This window comes from Pipistrellus hanaki, assembly GCF_964339955.1.
Source record: "Pipistrellus hanaki genome assembly, chromosome: 16".
Classification (NCBI taxonomy): Eukaryota; Metazoa; Chordata; class Mammalia; order Chiroptera; family Vespertilionidae; genus Pipistrellus; species Pipistrellus hanaki.
The window spans coordinates 7,828,365-7,847,609 of record NC_140518.1 but is presented as its reverse complement, the minus strand read 5'-3'; the positions used below and the strand labels follow the sequence as shown (position 1 = coordinate 7,847,609).

Below are 19,245 nucleotides of genomic sequence, written 5' to 3'. Positions count from 1 at the left end.
ACCAATTAAATCTCCTGCCCCTTAGCAGATAGGATTTGGGCAACAGTGGGTACCCTTTCTCCAGCACAGAGGTCAGAAAGGCCCCAAGAGGGCCTGAGAATGGGACCTAAGAAACCAAAAGAATTCTAAGTGCCACTTGTTCTTCCTTAAGAGTGGCCTGAGACCTTGAACACTGCCCTAGTGACCTGATTCTCAGTACATTCCCAGCTGAACTTGGGAAGCCCCCCTAGCTATAGGCGCTGAACAACTTGCGTAGGTGCTTCTCTCCCTCAGAGTGTAGCATCCTCTAGCCGTCCACGCCCGTCTCCCTGCTTCTAAGGCAGTCACTTTTTAGCTCGGAGGGTGGGGCTACCTGTGCTTTTCAGAGGAAAAAAAATTTTTTTACAATTGTTTTAAGAGAAGTAGCTTTGTTAGTGAGAGAGCGTTGGTGAGAGGACCTAGAAGACCGACAGTGGGAAAGTTCAGCCTTCTGTGCCCCCAGCACAAACCTCAAGATGGTCTGATAGTCATTTGCAGCCTGAGTGGGTGGAGGATACCCAGGACACCCCAGGGCTCTGGGCCAGAAAAGGTGTCAGAAAGCAGGATGGGGAAGGAGGCCGTTTTGGCCCATGAGCCTCATACTGACCTCACACCATGTAATGGCTCTGCTAGGGATTCAAGGGGCCATGGAGCCCTTATGGGGAGGAGGCACCACACAACTGCGCCTCAGTCTCTAGGAGCCCTTCCAGGCTGAACAGGCTAAGGGAGATGACAGAGGTTCTGCTCCTCCCTCCTACCCCCATGCCCGAGGGCCCCTCCCCAGGAGGACAGCTTGATTAAACAGTCGGTGCTGCTGGAATTACTGCACAGCTGGCGCTCCCCCCAGCACCCCGAGCAGAGCAGCAGTGCAGATTAAAATCTCCAATTAGCGTTAAAGTGAAGTGAGGAGGTACTGAGGCTGCCAAGGAGGCCAGGCGGGGGCCCTGAGTCGGCAAACCACCCCCATTCCTGCCTGGATTCTGAGTGCCACCCTCAGTCATCCCTTCTTTCCTAGCTCCTCTCCCAACAGCTCTTGGTGCCCGTTAGCTTTGCATTGCCTGGAGCCAGAGGACTTTACCAGGAAAGGGGGGGGGGGTGTAGTGGGGGGGGGCAGGGTTACATGCTGACAAAATGCTGAGGACATAAGTGTGGAAGAGAATGAGAGTTATCACTGCTCCTCGAGGGAGATACCCTACTCACAGCCTGCCAGGAGGCCAGGTCAAGGTGCCTTCCCAATACTGCTGTTCCTTTCTGCCTAGAGAAAGGGCAAACACAACAAGTCTTTTCAGACCCTCTTACCTTATAAAGTCCCAACACAGTTACTCATCCTTGTATATTTTATCCTATCTGACCCATTTGCTCCCACCCAAATTATGGCTCCTTCCTCCCTCCCTCCCTCCATTCTTCTCTCAGTTTTCCTGTGGGCAGGGGTAGGCACAGCCTGGCTTGGGAACATTGCCATGCCCTGCCACCTGGGTCCCAGTCGCCTCTTCTTTTCTTTGCAATGTCGGAAAGAGCAGTGATATGCCAAGAATGGAGGCCTCAGACCCTCCCAACCCCTGAACATCACACCCCCACCTAAGGGCCCTCTATCATTTACACTTCCGCCCTTCACCCACTCAGCCCAGAAGGAGGGCAGCACAGCTAGCCATGCCCTTTGACTTCCCTCTGCCCCTTTAAGGGAAATGGAAGTGGGTACCCAGCTGACTGAACCTACTCACACCTCCAGAAATTAGACATCAGGGCACAGTGCCACCCTCCCAGGCTGGCACATGCTACCCTGGCAGAGGTTCAAATAGTACCCCCCCACTGCCATACCCCCACTCCTATGTCTTCCTCTTCTCTCTCCCTCGTTCTTCTCTCTCTCTCTTTTTTTCTCAGCTCAAAGCACAGCTGAGCCTGGGGCGGGGGGGGGGGGGGGCGGGGGGGACCAAGCTGGGGCAAGAGGGATGGAGAGCTCCAATAGCACGTTTTCACCTGCCATTTAATTGGATGTATTTTTAATTAATGGGACCTCAGGGACCAACATGAGACAATCTGATCTCTGAATAGGGACAGGGGAGGGATCGGGTAAGGGAGGAGGATTGGGCCACTGGGTGCGGTTACCGGGAACCCAGGCCCATCAATCACTGGCCACTTTGCGTTCTGGCATGGGGAATAGTGAGGTGGAGGAAGAGGGGAGGCACTGAGGAGCGCCGGGATTTACCCCCAACTGCCGGGAGCTTCAAAAAGGATGGAACTGTACCGGTTGGCTCAGGCCTGGGGCCCCAAATTGCAGCCAGAATATTAGGTAAGGCTGTTTTCTTGCTCCCAGGATTTTGTCCAGTTGGGCTTGTCCCAGTGAGTGCTATAACATGAAGTGAAAGGAAGGTGGGGACAGAACTTTGAAGAGAGGACAAGAGTTAAGGGCCATAGAGCCAGAGACTCTGGTGAGAGAGAGGATAAGGGCAGGGTTCAGAGATATTTCTGTACGTTTAGACATGAAATAAGTGCCATGGAGATTACATGCAAAACAGCATGCAAATGAGGCCTGTGCCTTTGGGGTATGAATCATAGAACCTTACTGTTGCAAGGAAGAGAACTTGGAGCTCATCTTGCTGAACTCTTCATTTTATAGTGGTGGAAACAGAGCCAGAGATGGGAAATCAGTTGAATCCTGTCCTGGTGTTTTGTGTTCCTGGATTTGGAGAGTTTCTGGGAACACGGGGAAAGGTAGGGTGTGGGGAGGAAAGTCAAAGGAGGAGTGTCAGCAGGATATCACTCTCTACTGCTTGGAGTCTCTTGTCTCTGGCCCCCGGGTCTTGGAAGCAACCCAGGGGAGGAAGGCAGGTGCACTACTGGGGGACATTTCCCTTACCCAGGCTATTCCAAAGATTATCTTATGTATCCCCTTGCTTCCAGGCAGACAGATCCCACTCCACCCCCACTTCCATGGGTTTCACCATATTTCATAAGGTCCACAGAGAAAGAAATGCACCAACTACCTCAGTTCCTTGACCTAGAAATAAATCCCTCAATGATGACTAAATATTGAGGGTTTTTTTGTTTTGTTTGTTTTTGTTTTTTATCACAAGTTTCCCTGCTGCAATATAAGCTACTAGAGAAAATTAAGCTCCCCCCTCAAAAAAAAAAAAAAAAAAAAAAAGGCCTGAGGAGTGGTCTTACACCTGTTATCCATGTCTAAGCCGAGAACAGAGATGGAAATGAAGCTGCGGGCTCTGAGGCTGTCAGAAATGCCCTGCCCTGAATTCATGTGGCGCCACGGCCCCAGAGCTCTCAGCTGGGCCCATCTGGCTCTGTGTGGTGTTGGCCACACTGGAGAAAAGGGCACCTGTCCTGCTGCCCCCTCCCCACCTCCTGCATCCTTCATTGTTCAGACACAGGGTTGAGGAGGGAGAGCAGGAAGGAGAAAAGGGACTTTCCGCAGGTTACTAGGGGAGGCTTTTCCTGGCATCTCTTCCTTCCTCAGAACATTAAACATTCTTTGTTCTGTGCTTCATGAGACTAAGTTGGGGTCAGGGCAAGAATGGGCAGAGAGCTTGGAAAGCAGTGTGGGTAGAAACTTGGTCACACCCTCCAGGCCCCCAACACCTTTCCCACTCCCAGAATTATCTTTTCCTCTAGCTCAGTCCCCATTTCATATCCTCAGAGGCCCTGGGCAAGAGCAGGATGTTCCTCTCTAAGGGTCCCAGCCTCACCCTGCCCTATCCTTAGACCCTCAGGACCACCTTGGCTGTCTGATTCTCTGCCTTCTCTACTGCCAGCAAGTTAAGAAGGGCCCCCCTCAAATCCCCTAAACAGCCTGGAAAGAATCCTTCCAGCTCCCCCACTGCTTCTGAGGGCTGCAGGGGGTAGAGGGAGAGGAGGAGAACCGTGCCAGGGAGTTGGAAAGGGAGATTTTCTTGGGGAGATCAGGAAGAAGCCTGAAAATGGGGAGGAGATGGGGAAAATTTGGGTACTAAGAGGCCTGTAGTCCCTCTTGTAAAGCTGACTGCCTAACGTAGGGCAGGCTGTTCATATTGAATATTTTTCTGAGGATTTATTAGGGTGGCTCCTGTTTACAGAGCCTCTGTTCTCCTCTGAAACACATAGCAGTGGGGAAGGCAGCCGGCTCTGCTTCAGCACAGAGCACATGCTGAGGTCTCTTGCACTCCTCTGCTCACTCATCTCAATGGGTATGTGTGTTGCAGGTTCCTAGCAATAAAGAATGGGGCTCTGGGACCCTTCGGGTGCATGTCTGCTTGGCTGGAGCAGCGGGAGGGAGAAGGCTGCTGGCAGCTCAGCTGAGCTCAAGGTTTTGGTGACTCATAGCGGTGCCGGGGTGGGGTAGGGGGGCGGTGCCGGGGTGGGGTAGGGGGGCAGCGCAGGCTCATGAAAACAACAGGGGGAAGGGGGCCCAGGCCTGTTAGGGCTCTCTTTTGCCTGTTTCTCCCCACTCTGAGCTCTGTGGATAAAGGTCTCTTATCTGGATTGTGGGGCCTCGGAGAGGCCCTAGCTATGAAGGAAGAGAAGGAAATGGGAAAGAGAACAGGAGAAGCTGAGCATCCCAGCGAGAGGCTTCAGTGAGGCAAGGATAGGAGGGGCCAGTTATTCTTGCTCTTGTTGTAACCATTGGCAGCATAGAAGGTACTGGGCATCCACATGTGCTGGACAGCTCAGGGCTCCTGGAATCATCCAGAAGAGGGGCTTCCCAGGCAGACAAAGCCCCTTCTTCCAGCCCTCACTTGCCTGCTCAGAACTCTTGGTACCCAGCTGACACCACATGACTTGGGAATTTATGTTTTTTAAAAACATTATTATAACACTACTTGGTCTCTGTACTCTCTTCCCTGGAAATAGGCACCATGATCCTCAAAGGCGCTGATTCTCTCCCTCTCTCCCTCTCTCCCTTTCCCCCCCTTTCCCCCCCTCCCCCCCCTCTCTCTTACAGGCCAGGTTGGCAGTGTGCATCTTCTCCATCCTTTCTGAATCAGGGGAATGATAGGGTGCTATATTTGCGATCACAACAGCAGGAAGGGGCCAGGAGATGGACCAAGAGAACCAGTCATGCCTTTGACCACAGTGCCAGAAGCCTTGTTCAGCAAAGGTAAGCAAGGATCCAAATACATAATAATTACTATCCTCCCTCTAAACTCAGAGAAGGATGGGCTAAGAGGAGGGGACTTCTCCGACAGAGTCCAAGGACTCATCTGCCTATTTCTATTGCTTTCTTTGCTGGTGACTCTGCTTGTTAGCTGGGGAGAGGGGCTGTGCTGGGATGCTCCTGAAGCTCCAGAGATGGATTCGGTTTGAGATAGGAAGAGACCGACTGCCCTTTATGTAGGAACGTGGGACTAGCTCCACTCCCCAGCTCTCCTGACAGCATCAGGAGCTCTGGTATAATGGTAGTGCTGTGAGGGGGTGCACCAGGTGCGGTGAGATGTAAGGTGTGAGAGAGTGAGTGAGAGAAATAGAAGACTCACTCCTCAATACCATATGCTTCTCCTCTTTCTCAAACCTCTCCTTAGCCCTTCTCATCGTCCACCTCCCTTCATTCAGCTCCACTCCTGGCCATTTCATCCCCTCCAAGTCCAATCTAAGGACTTGGTAAGTAGTTGCCTGTTCCCTATACTTTTCTCCCTCTTGTTCTCCTTCTCACCTCCCAACGCCCACTCAAGAGTTATCCTACTTGAACTCTTCCCACCAGGATCTGAACCCAGAGTCCCTAGACCCTGCTACTCCCCTGACTCTGAGACTGCCATTCTGAAACTGACCCATCAACACTCATCCTCCCCACAAGGACAGCCAGGCCACGACTGGTATGTCCGCTGTACCAAGGGCCCTGACCCGAAGCAGAGGGCAGCCAGGGGTACTGTGGAGCCCGGCCCTAAATGCGTGTATGCCTGTGCATTGGGCACACTGGTTTATTAGTGTGATTTCAGCATTGTGATGCAGAGAGAGTAAGTGTAACAGCTGCTCCTTGCTTGCAGTGTTTATTGTTACCTAGAGACAACCTCCTGGCTTTTTCCCAGCTCCCCCTCCCCCCTAGCCCAGCCCCCTCCTTGCCAACAGTCCTGTTCTCCCCACACTGATAGGAAATTTATAGCTTGCCCATACCATGCCTTTAACCCTCTCCTATCCACAGGATAGGTGGTGAGGGAAGCCAAAGTGAACAGTGGGTATGCTTGGCCCCAGAGGATAGAATAGTGTACGGAGGAGGGGAGGATGGAGAAGGGGTGGGGTAAGACTTCCCTTCCCCAGTCCGCACCAAACTCAGGCTTCATTTGCCCTCCGGCTCTCCTGTTGAGAGAAAGAGCTTTAGACCTAGCCTTGGGATCCCAACATCCTTCTCACATGATTATTCTCTTCTCCGGGATCTCTAAGGCCCCCAGGTGGACTGCCTGGTCCTGGGCAAGTTCCTGACATAGGAGGAATAATACTGAGTGGCAGAACCCAGCCCCTCCTTTCGATAGAGATGTCATGTGAAGACAGACAAGAGCGCTGGCATGAGGGATGCCGGCCAGACCTCCACGGCTAGGTAGATGTCAAACGCAAAGCTGGCTGCGGAGCCCGGTAGGAAAAACTGCCACCTTAACTTCACCTGTTCCCGGCACTGAGATCCTGAGGGCTCCCAGGCCGTCTTCCAAGCTGGTCTCCTTGGTCTGGTTAGGCTTTACTTTCTGCTTTTCTTCCTGGCCCATTTTCTCCTGCTTCTCTTTGGTTTGATACTTTGGGCAGACCCATGAGGCCAGAGGGACTGAAGTGTCTTAGTCATGGCCTCAGCAGAACTGGGGAAGGAGAAGCTCCTCTCACCCCTCTGACCTAGACCTCTCCTGGAGGGAACCATATCAGGTGTTTACCAACTCCACTGAAAACCGGGGGAAGAATCAGATTTTAGCAGGAAGGTTTGAGGTTAGATATCTGGAAAAACTCATGGGATACAAGGCTTCAGAATGGGCCTCCTTCTCTTCAGAGGTTTTGCTTCTGCCTGGATGGATTTAAGTCTTTGTCTACTACCCAACGGGATTTGGAAGAACAGGGTTACTTTTCTGGGGCTTCTCAGAAAATCTTCACTGCAATCTTCACACAGTACACCCCTTTTCAATCCTTCTAAATGTAGTATGTGTTGCCCTGGCTATTTTGGCTCAGTGGATAGAGCATCAGCCTGTGGACTGAGGAGTCCCGGGTTCGATTCCGGTCAGGGGCACATGCCCAGGTTGTGGGCTCGATCCCCAGTTGGGGGCATGCAGGAGGCAGGTTCTCTCTCATCATTGATGTGTCTATCTCTCTCTCCCTCTCCCTTCCTCTCTGAAATTCATAAAAATATGTTTAAAAAATAAATGTGCTGAAACCGGTTTGGCTCAGTGGATAGAGCATTAGCCTGCGGACTGAAAGGTCCTGGGTTCAATTCCGGTCAAGGGCATGTACCTTGGTTGCGGGCACATCCCCAGTGGGGGTGTGCAAGAGGCAGCTGATAAATGATTCTCTCTCATCGATGTTTCTAACTCTCTATTCCTCTCTGTAAAAAATCAATAAAAATATATTTTTTTAAAATAAAAATTAAAAATAAATAAATGTAATATGTGTTAAGCAGACAGCCTTGGGTTCCAATGATAGTGCTGCCATTTATAACTGTGCCACTTTGGTGAGTCACTTAGCCACTTTGAGCCCTATTTTCCTTGTTTGAAATGCATATGAACAACCTCTTAAGATTGTGGAGAGAATATAGTGAAATAATGTGTTTAAAGCACCTAGGACAGTACCTGATACTCATTCAAAAAGGGTAGATGCAATAGTGTCTATTACTTTTATCGAGTTAGCAGGACTAACATTGCTTCAAAGACTCCATGATTATAGTCCTTTATGTGTATTTGCATATTCTAGGGAGAATGTCCATACTTTTCTTCATGAAACCAGGGTTGGCAGTCTTCTGGAAAGTCCCAATCCCTTGACTCATAATCCCCAGTAAGTCAGTTCCCCCATTCCCATTCTTCTCAAGCCAGGGGCACCTTACACAGTGTTCTGCCTGGAGCACATCTTTGACTCGGGTAGAGCTGGGAGAGATAGCCATTAGGGTAGCTGGCAACATCTAGTGTTCGCCAGGCACCTTATAGTATAAGGGCATTTACCCACATGAGCTCTTTTGATACCCAGAACATCCCAGGAAAGTGAACTGCCATTTATTGAGTGCCTGCATTGTGCTGGGTGTGTATTTTTAAACTGTTTCAAGTCTATAGAATATTTCATTATCTTGATAGGCCATGATTTATAAGGCTCATCTCCTATTTTTAATCATTTAGGTATTTTTACTGTTTTAAATAATACCACAACAAACATCCTAACACACAAAACTTCATGCATTTTTTATAGTAAATTCCAAGAAGTGGAATTATTGGGTCAACAGGTACAAATGGCTCCCCATGGTTATGATCATTTTATTGATATACCCTAATGAGAATAATATTTTTTAATTTTTCTCTTTGGAATCCTGTAATGGAAACACAAGGGCAGCCTCTTCTTCCTTCTATACCCAGCAGAGACATTAATAATCTATCATAGCTTTTTTTAATTGAGGTAATTATAGATTCACATGCAGTTATAAGAAACAATACATTTTTAAAAGATCCTGCCCTGACAGGTTTGGCTCAGTAGATAGAGTGGTGGCCTTCGGACTCAAGGGGTCCCAGGTTAGATTCTGGTCAAGGGCATGTACCTTGGTAGCGGACATATACCCAGTACAGAGAGTGCAGGAGGCAGCTGGTCGATGTTTCTTTCTCATTGATGTTTCTAACTCTCTATCCTTCTCCCTTCCTCTCTATAAAAAAAATCAATAAAATATATTTTAAAAAAAATAAGAGATCCCTTATACATGTTTCCTACTTTCACCCAATAGTAATACTTTGCAAGACTACATACAGTATATCATAACCAAAACATTGACATTGATACAATCCACCAGTCTTATTTAATCAGTTTTACTTGTTCGTATGTGTGTGTGTGTGTGTGTGTGTGTGTACGTACTATGTAATTTTATTACCTGTATAAATTTGAATATCTATCACTACAGTCATGATACTGAACAGTATCAATACCACAAGTATTCCTCATGTTGCCCTTTTATAATCATGCCCTCCTCAGTCCCTAGCAAATACTAATCTTATCCTCCACTTCTAAAATTTTGTCACTTCAAAAATGGAGTTATCCACTATGCAATTTTTTAGGATTTGCTTTTTTCACTCAGCATGATTCCATCTATGTTTTTATATGTATCAATAGCTTGGTCCTTTTATTTACTTCATGATGTGGATGTACCACAGTTTAACCATTCACCTGTTAAAGAATACTTTCCCCAGCAGGAATGGCTCAATTGGGACATCAGCCTGTGCACCAGAAGTTCAATTCTCGGTCAGGGCACACACCTGGGTTTCCGATTCAATTCCTGTTGGGGTATGTGGGCTTCCCTACATACTGATCAACTGATCACTGTTTCTCTCTCACATCGATCTCTCTCTTTCTCTCTCTCTCTCTCTCACTCTCTCTCTCTCTCAGCATGTCCACGAGTGAGGATTAAAAAAAAAAAAGGATGCTTTGTACTCATTAGGAATTAATGAAGTAGCTCATCTTACTTGGTGTGCTGGTGTTTTATATTCAGAGTTATTAAGCCTCTTGATCTTTCAGACATGGCACTATTGTTTCTATTTCATAGACTAGGAAAAATGAGGCTCATAGTAAGTTATTTTCCCACTATCACATTCAATTAAATGGCAAAGAAGATGTCTTGGAACCCAAGATAATAGGGCTCTTTCGTTATACCAGGCTTTCTCAGACCTTGACTAAGGTTGCTGGGAAAAGGAGTGTTAGAAGAGAGATGTTGGAGGCAGGAAGAACACTGGAGCATCTTGGGTCAGTTCAGGTCATCACAACTAACTTTGGTTCATAGGTTAGAAGAGAGGCAGTGTCATTGAGCGGGGACCGTAAGGCATGTGTCTTTGAAATTGTTTTCCCTTTGCCAGGGAAGAACAAGGCTGAAGTGGACGGAGCCCACCGGCCATCTGCCCACAGACCCGAGACCTGGAATGGGAGAGGGAGGATCCACCCTTTGGTTGTCTATGAGAGAATGTGGAGGCAAGATACTCCTTGGAAATTTGAAGTTGAATATATTTCTTCATAGGTCTAAGGAAAATGAGGACCATGACAAAAAGTGAGCTCTCTATGCCCTAACTGGTTTGGCTCCGTGGACAGAGCGTCGGCTGTGGACTGAAAGGTCCCAGGTTCGATTCTAGTCAAGGGCATGTTCCCTGGTTTCGGGCACATCCCCAGTAGGAGGTGTGCAAGAGGCAGCTGATCGATGTTTCTCTTTCATCAGTGCTTCTCTCTATCCCTCTCCCTTCCTCTCTGTAAAAAATCAATAAAATATGTTGTTTTTTGTTTGTTTTTTTAAGTGAACTCTCTATTCTGGAGGAGTAAGGGAGATGTAACACCGTTTTATTTGGTTGTGGTGAGGTTTCCACATGTACTACACCTGGGGCAGTCTCAGTGCCTGGAACAAGGTGCAGGGGGAAAATGGGGTGGGAGGTAAAACGTCAGTCCAGTGTTTAGTCCTGACTTCACCACTGCTCTTCCCCTCACACTAAGTCAGGAGTTGTAGAAATCATTTGGTCTGACCACAGCCTCTGGTCATTGGTTGAAACGGACAGGTAGAAACCTGAGTTGGCTCAGACATGATGGATGGTAGAGATGCCACCTTGCAGGAGAGAAGGCTTGGCTCCTCTCTTGGGGGCTGTATCTGGCAAAAGGCTGCCTCCTCCCACCTCTTGCTGGAACTGGCTCTTTTATAGTTGATGTTACTATTGCTCCCTTGGCCCTACTGTAGTGATTGTGGACTCATAATAAGTTTCCCTGTCTACTTATGGCTCCAGAACCGGGCTGACTGCACACACCACTCTTCTCCAGTTCTCTTGGCCCATCAAAAATGGCACATTCCTCACAGTGGCGCCCGCCATCCTTACCAAGTAATTCCAGCCATGGGAGGGAAACACGAAGGCCGTCAGGATTTATAGGGACTATACTGCATTGAAACAACCAGAGATATCCATTCTGCATCTGCCTTTTGATTGGAAGTTCTTAGACACAAGGGAGACCACTCTTGACTAGCTCTTATCCCCAGAGATTCCTGGCTGTCAGAGGTCCTGGCGTGGCCTGGAGAGCTCTCTTCCCTCGCAGCCAAGATGGCTCCTAACCAGGAACTCTCAGAGCCCCTGCTTACTCCCTTTCTTTGGCTGCCTCTCTACGCCAGGTCCCCTTCTCTCCTGTCACCACTCCCTTCCCATTCCTCCTTTCTCCTCTCTCTCTCAGCAAGTTTTTTATGTGATTACAGGCACTGCATGGTAATTAGTGCTAAACTCATTTGCACAACTACAGTTAATTGGCTACAACAATTAATTAATGTGTTGGAAATTTGGCACTGGAAAAAAAAAGTTTGTCATCAAAATAAGGGCAAAAAATTGTAGAGTGAGGTACCCATAAAAATTGAGGGCAGGCTTCAAAAGCCCAGCTGGGCCTCAAACTTCAGGCTGGCCTCAGATGCCTTCCCATTCTCAACTTCAACACATTTTCCTTCTTCCTCTTTCATTTTTTTCCTCTTCCCTTTTCCCCTCTATTTCTCTTCTCTCCTCTCTCTCTCTTTACAACTTAAGCAAACTCATTTCCCTGATAAAATATAGCATGACTAATGGCTAGAGCATGTAAAAATCATTGGGAAAATGTCCTTGGAAGACGAATGCATTTTCAGCAGAATAATTAACTTAATTAACAAATTCACATGCATATTCATCAGGCTATTAATGTCTTCTCGGCTCAGCTTGATGAACATTGCGGTAATAACCATCTCATTTACATACTGCATTCTACTGCGATCCAAAACAGAGACAACATACAGGCGTATACACACACACATACACTTGCACAAATACACACAACATGCTTGGGCTGCTTTGATTTCCAGGTTGGCTGTGAGGGAGTGTGTGAGTGTGTCTGTGTGTAGGAACCCCGACTGGGTGGTATGATCTTTAGAGGGTCATGAGTGAGGTGGGGTAGTGATGCCTGTATGTGGATTTAAGAAAACAAATTCATTCATATTCTCTCTCTCTCTCTCTCTCTCTCTCTCTCTCTCTCTCTCTCTCTCTCTCTCTCATTCTGCCTCTTTTTCCTTGTTTCCTTTCCCCTGTGTCATTTTCTTCTCTTGCGCCCCCCACCCCTCAGTCTCTCTAGGGAAAAACTTGGTATCTGTGCCAACTTTTTCTCCCCTCCCCTCCTCCCTTTCTCTCCTCCTTCCCTTCTTGCAACTGCTGCCAGCCGGCATCAGCACCGAATTGCCATCTCCTTGAGCTCTCTGTGGAGCAATCTCAGAGAGCAGTAAGGTGTGACGCGGGGCTCTGCCGGCTTCGCAGCACCGCCTGCGGAAAGAGCGCAGGATGGCGGAGGAAGATTAAGAGAAATCTCGAGCAGGGCTCCGCTGCCATTGGTGTGTGCAAATGCCGAGGAGGAAGGGAGAGGGAGAGCAAGGAGGGGGGTGTAGAAAGGGCGGGGTGGTGGTGGTTGTGGGGAGACCAGCAGCTGTCGGCCTAATTCTTCTAACACTCTGCTTGTGGTCATATTAGAAAAACAGATTATGCCCCTCGGTGCCACTCACTTATACTTGACACACGTTAATGTTCTATATCTCCATTCTCTGGTCTTGACAACAATGGACTTCAGGTCAAGGAGGATGGGGGTCTGGGTGGCCAAGGGGCACAAATGATTCTACTCCCTCATTCTCTCCTGACCTCCAACCCAGTCTGTACTATCCTTTAGAAAGCAAGCGTGGACCAGGATTTGCACCCCGTGCCATCATTTGGCCCTGCTTTTTGCAGCCCCTGGGAAGGTGCGAGGTCAGAGGACCCCTGGAAGCCCTTTTCCCTGGAGAGTCACTGCCCCTTTCGGGGGAAGTAAAACCAGCCAGGTGCCATCCCCTCCGCTGGCCTTTCTGTGGGCCCTCCCCCGCAAATCAGAAGTTGGAGGTCAGAGAACGAGGTCATGATAGCGCTCCAGCGAAGGTTACAGAGAAGTCATACGCAAAACAAGGCCAGGGTTGTTTCTGGGTTGCTATGGAAACCAGGTTCCCTCCTCCTGGCAGGAAGGGAGGGCTGCCTGAGGCCTTCCTCCTTCCACCAATCCTGAAGGCTGTAAAGGCGGAGTTTGCTAAGGCCTGGGGAATCTGGGAGGACAACCAACCCTTCCCAGCAGCCTGCCTGCCAGACCACAGCCCTTTGACTTCCACCTTCCCTACCCTCTCACCCCAAAATCCAAAGGAGGCTTTTCCTCAGTGCCTCGTCCTCTATGGAGACCTGTTGCTTAGCAACCACTCGTGCCTTCTTCCTAATAACTTGCAGGGATTGTGAGATATAATATGTCTCTATATTCAGTTTCCCTTCCCTGTCTATTTATATTTAATAACCAAAGTCCTGTCTTGGGTTCCCTTGGCACCTGTTTTAGAGGGAGTAAGCTGCATCCTGAATTATACCTGAGGAAGAACTTCCAAACAGGGAAGAGGGGGAGAAAACACAGGAGTAGATAGGGAAGCTGTGGGATCTTTTTTTTTTTTTTTTTTTTTTTTAAGTGTAGGTGGTGGGGCGGCAGAGGGGTATTTAGAACTTGGAATGTGGGGAGGGGATGTGCACAGGGATTCCCAAGGGTCTGTTCAGGACCTGGAGTAGACCCTAACAGCTGCTTCCTAGTTGACCTTTTCCACTCCCCACACCCTGGTCTGCCCCTCCTTCCTGAACTTCCAGTCTAGAGCCCTCTCATGTTTCTGTGGGAGGTCTGTCCCTCTGAGAATGTCTAGTTTCCTAGTGCTTGTATGTTGGTATCCAGGAAGGGGCTGTGTCAGTGTATGTCCAACAAGGCCTGTGTATCTCCCAGTTTTCCAGTCAGTCAGGAAACCTGAATCTGAGCCCCCTCTTCTTCTTCTGTGATCCTGGTATTCACTTATTCTGTCCTTGGTTGATTCATCGGCAGATCAGTAATAATAATAATAGCCCTGGCCAGTATGTTCAGTCATTAGAGTGTCGGCCCATGGACAGAAGGGCCTTGGGTTCGATTCCTGGTCAAGGGCATGCACCTCGGTTGCAGGTTTGATCCTCAGCCCTGGTCAGGCGCATGTAAGAGGCAACCAATCAGCATGACTCTCTCTCAAATTGATGTTTCTCTCCCTCCCCCCTCCCTCCCTTTCACTCTCTCTAAAAATCTGTGGAGCCCAGCTGGTGTGGCTCATTTGGTTGAGCATTGTCCCAGGCACCAGGAGGTTGCTGGTTTGATTCCCAGTCAGGGCACATACCTGGGTTGCCAGCTAGATCCTTGGTAGGGGGCGTGCAAAAGCAGCTGATTGATGTGATTTTTCTCACCGATGTTTTTCTCTCCTTTTCCCTTCCTCTCTCTGAAATAAAAAATATATGTATTTTAAAAAATCAATGGGAAAAATATCCTCAGAGGATTAACAACAATAAAAATAATAATAAATTATAATAGTGGACTTTAGCGAGACAAGTTTAAAATAATATGTAAAAGGAAACACTCTGAAAACTGTCAAATTTAACTAAAATATTTTAAGGCCTGAAAAAGGTTTGACTGCTGGGAAGAGGAAGGCATCATGAATCCAGCCTGGCCCTAGGCTTAGGGATGCTGTTAGTTTTTTGGCCAGAGGGGTATGATTATTGGCCTCCGGTTGGTGGGGTGGGGAGCTATCTATCAAAATCAATCACAGAGCTGTCTAGGGAGAATAGCACACAGTGTCCCCATATCTTCCCCACCTCCAGTCCTAAACTCTGACCACTAGTGTTCAGTAGCCCTGCTGATACCCCACCCTGGGCCCTCCATCCTTCTGGGTCAGCACCTTCACTGCATGCATGCTAGCTCACAGACTGCACAGTTTCACCCTCATACCCCCCTTCTCAGCGCCTCCTCCAACCCAGCCTTCTGTGTGAGACAGATGGGGTGTCTGTGATGGAAAAGGCTCTGGGCTCTACGCCGCCTTGGGTGGGCAGCCCACCTCCCCATCTCCCCACTGCTCCCCCTCTCCCTACCTAAGACACTCAGATTCACCCCGGGCAATTTTGGGAGCTCCTGAGGATTCCAACTCTCCTACTTCTCAGACTCAGCCCCAGAAGCAAGGCCAGAATGGAATCTTTCTAAGACCTAGGCCCCAGCCCCTCTTCGTGGAAGACCAATACAAAGAGGAATTAGGTTTGGGAATGGGAGGGCTCCATGTGAAGGGACTGATGTGAAGAGGCAGGGAAACGCCCAGAGTCTGTCACTGAGGACTGATGGCTGGGGTTTGGGGCCTGAGTTGAGAGAGAAGGCTGAGCCTCAGCAACTCCTTTGTTCCAAAAATCTGGGGTCCCTGAAGGGAGGCTTAGCTTGGGGAGGGGGAGAAAGAGAACTAACATTACAGAGCACCAACTGTGAGCCAGGCGTGATGCCAGAGTCTTTCCATACCTGTAGTCACAACTAGCAGGTGAGGAGTCAGGATGAATAGGTGTGCCGTGAGCTCTCACCATCTCTCGGCAGAGTTGACCACATCCTCCGCTGATGTCACTGCCAATACTCCTACCACTCTGGCTGCTCTTTCTCTGTCTCCTTTGCAAGCTCATCCTTAACTCTTTAGACTCGGCCAAGTCCCCCGACTGTGTACTCTCATGGTACTACATATCCTTTCAGAGCACTTAGCACAGTTGTTTCACACTTATTTGTGCAGCCATTGGAATGATGATCCTGTTTCCCCCACCAGGTGGAAAGTTCCATGAGGACAATGACCATGTCTGTCTGTGTTCACCGGTGTGCTCCCATTGCCCAGTACAGTGCCTGGCAGAAAGCAGCTGTTTGGTAAATATTTGTTGAATGAATGAATAAATGACAAAATGGTATCTCTCTGTTCTAAACTCAACTTCTTAGCCGCTCTCTCACTCCAGAGCTAACTCACCCCCATGTGTGCACCAGGGAACAGGGTGCCTGCAGGTCATCTCATTCCGGTAAAAAGCCATCAGGACAGGACTAGTCCCAGTTCCAAGGTATGGTATCGGGCTCTGCCCTCCTAATACCTGGCCCTGCCCGTCTGTTCTCTAACTTCTCCAGGGATTGAGAGAATTCAAAATCCCACCAACTTCTCCCCATACAGGGCCCGAAATCCTCATGAGCTGGAAGGGAGGAGTTCTATCGGAGAAGGTTGTCCCTCTTTCCTACCTTAGCTGGGGTTGCAGAGACCCCTCTGCTACCCCTCTGTTTGCTTCTGTCCTCTTCCCCGGGACTTGAGGGAAGGGGTTGGTTTGAACAAGTGGGAGGGATACATGGTAAAGCCGGCCAAGCTGCTTGTTCGTTGACAGGGCTGGTGATAAGCCTCCGCCAAGGGACTGGGGCAGAGGAACACAGGACCCAGCAGCCTCAAGTCCTTTGGGACTACACTCTCTACCCTCGGAAGCAGGGAGTGGATTTGTCTGGGAAGTGGCCAGCCTTCAGCCCAGGCCTTCATCTGCACCTTTCTGCTGCCCCTGCCGTCTGACCTCAAAATTAAAGTGAAGTCAGCCCCTTGCTCTCCCTGGCCACTCCTGTCTTAGCCAATGCCCAGCCCAGAACATCTCTTCCTCCCAGCTGAGCACTAATGTCTAGGTCTCACAGCTGCTCTCATCCAGTGCCTTATCCTGACAGGGCCTCCAGCACTCAGGTATCTGGGGTCATAGATCTAGAATCCACTTCAGACAGTGTTTCTCTGACCCTACCTGTTCTCTGGGCCCCTAATGAAGTAGGTCAACACAGGCTGTGGGCCAAGTCCTTGTGTCCTCATCAAAGACAACATCTGTCTCCTCAAAGATGATAATTCTTCAGGGAAGGAGACGAGACAGGCAGAGGAGAGAAACCTCCATCCTGCCCGGGCCCTCACCCCAGATTCCATTGCAGGCACAGATTGAGGGTGAGGGCCAAGACAGAAACAGAGGCCTACACTCACACATGCCCCTGCACAGGCCTTCATGCCTCTGAGCCCCCAAATATGTGGGCCCCTCCTGGGCTCACCCAGCTACCTGTGCTGCTGCTGCTGCTGCCAAGCCAGCCTTCTTTTATTCATGCGTTGTTTTATTGCTGGCAAATGCTGCTGCTTGCTGCTGTTAGAGGCGTTCCTGCCAAATCCATCCCAACATCTTGGCCTGGCATCAGGGCGGCATGCTAATGTGGAAATTTAAAGAGCCGCTCAGTTTTAAATCGGAATTTTAAATGAGCAGCAATGCTCCTGAGGGACCCAGGCAAAATTGAACAGTATCTGATCCACCCTTCCTACTCCCACTCCCATAGAATCACCCTACGTTCTCCCCTCTGCTCCCCTTGACTTGGACATTAGATGAGGGAGTGCCACACTAGGGCAGTGGTCAGCAAATTCATTAGTTAACAGAGCCAAATATCAACAGTACGATTGACATTTCTTTTGAGAGCCAAATTTTTTAAACAACTTCTAATGCCACTTCTTCAAAATAGACTTGCCCAGGCCGTGGTATTTTGTGGAAGAGCCACACTCAAGGGGCCAAAGAGCTGCATGTGGCTCGTGAGCCGCAGTTTGCCGATCCCGGCACTAGGGCAAGAAAGAGTTGGTATAAAATGGAGTCCTCTAGGCCAGTAATGGGCTGAGATTCCCGGACTCAGGACCAAGGAGGGATCCACTGCTTGCTATCATGAGAAAATGGAGGCAGGGACTCTCTACACAAAGGAGGAGAGCTGGGGATGGTGAAACTGATGTGCCTCCCCCACTTCCCATTTTACCAGGAAACAAGAAGAGAAGCCCAGAGCAGAGAAGGGGGAAGGTGGAATTCCATGAAGACACTCATGTGCAACATGCAGTTGTGTGGACTGGGATATGTGCACACAGCTGTGCATGCAGGTCAGGATGTTTGCTGAGGCGTCCTGTAGCACATCCACACGCAGTCCCCACATCACCTATGTGTGCAGAGAAATTATTCATATATGCAGGGCAGTCTTTCTTCCCATATCCAGGCCCCGGAGCAAGCTGATTTCTGTAAGTTGCTAGCCTGAACTGTGCTCCAGGTTTTCCCATAAATCCTAATGCACTAACTTTCCCACTCCTGGCACCTACGGAGTCCGCCATGGTGGTGACAGAGCCCCACAGCAGCTCTGGGGCACTGAAACTCACCTTGTGCATTGTTGTGGCTACGGTGTGGTGTCTTCTCTGGTGGCCATCAGATGACAGGCTCCGATCTCTCATCTGGGAGAGGTTGCCATGCTTTAGAGGGAAGAATGGGCTAATGGGAGATGAGAAAGGCAGCGCTGTACCTGTCTGACCCCCTTTCCTCTTTACCTCTCTCCAGGAAACAGATGGCCCCTCATTATAAAAAAAAAACAAAAAAAAAAAACCACACATATTGTGCCCTGGCTGGTTGCTCAGTAGTTAGAGTGTCATCCCATGGACCAAAGGGTCAAGAGTTTGATTCCTTGTCAGGGGCACGTACCTCGGTTGCAGCTTCGATCCCTGGCCCTGTCGGGGCACATGCAGGAGACAAGCAATTGATGTGTCTGTTTCTCTCTCTTCCTTTTCTCCCTCCCTCCCTTCCTCCCTCTCCTCCCTTCCATCCTTCCACTCTCTAAAAATCAATGAAAAAAAATATCCTCGGGTAAGGATTAAAAAAAAATGAAGAAGAAGAAAACATATTGAGTGCCTACCCTCAAGGAGACAATGTGCTTAGTTTATTGTGCACAGTGCCTCACAATTTTCTGGGCTGGGTTGATGACAGCCCCAAGAATCTGGATGGACCCTCAGCCATCCCATTGGAGGATCCACAGTAACTTGCATGGCAACCTCAGCCGCACCAGTGTAAGGCTGCCAGAGAATGCTCCCTGACCTTCCCCAGGATTCCTCCTTCCTCAGAGAAGGAGCCAGCTCCTTTATGGGCTGGTGTGGCTGCCAGCCAAGAGGCTTAGGGCAGGCCTGGGGCATGCAGCTGGCAGCTGCCCACCAGATCCCCAAGGAGCACCTTCCTCCCCCACTCCATAGCCCCATTCAGATGGCCCCTGGGCTGCAGGGAGTTAGAGCTCCCTGCTCCCCATTTCCAGAGTAAACCTCAAGCTGGAAAGCTCATCATCTTCCTTTCTACTGTTACCTGTTCCAAGGCCCTCCACACAGTCCTTCTTCCAGGCAGGACCAAACAGTTAGTACAG

The 19,245-nt window shown here is 49.3% G+C and overlaps 1 protein-coding gene across 14 annotated transcripts in view; it reads left to right on the top strand.

Moving 5' to 3' along the window:
* Window positions 1-15,954, top strand: part of CDK12 (cyclin dependent kinase 12) — a 75,299-nt gene extending 59,345 nt beyond the window's left edge. For 9 of the 14 annotated variants that reach the window (XR_014793017.1, XR_014793018.1, XR_014793019.1 and 6 more), the window contains 2 exons: window positions 4,949-5,104; window positions 15,821-15,954. The gene's annotated coding sequence lies outside the window, so the exon portion shown is untranslated. Of the gene's footprint in view, window positions 1-4,948; window positions 5,105-10,010; window positions 10,428-15,820 lie in introns of those variants that run through there. The other 5 variants (XR_014793028.1, XR_014793029.1, XR_014793022.1 and 2 more) reach the window with 3 other exon arrangements.
* Window positions 15,955-19,245: the final 3,291 nt, after the last annotated feature.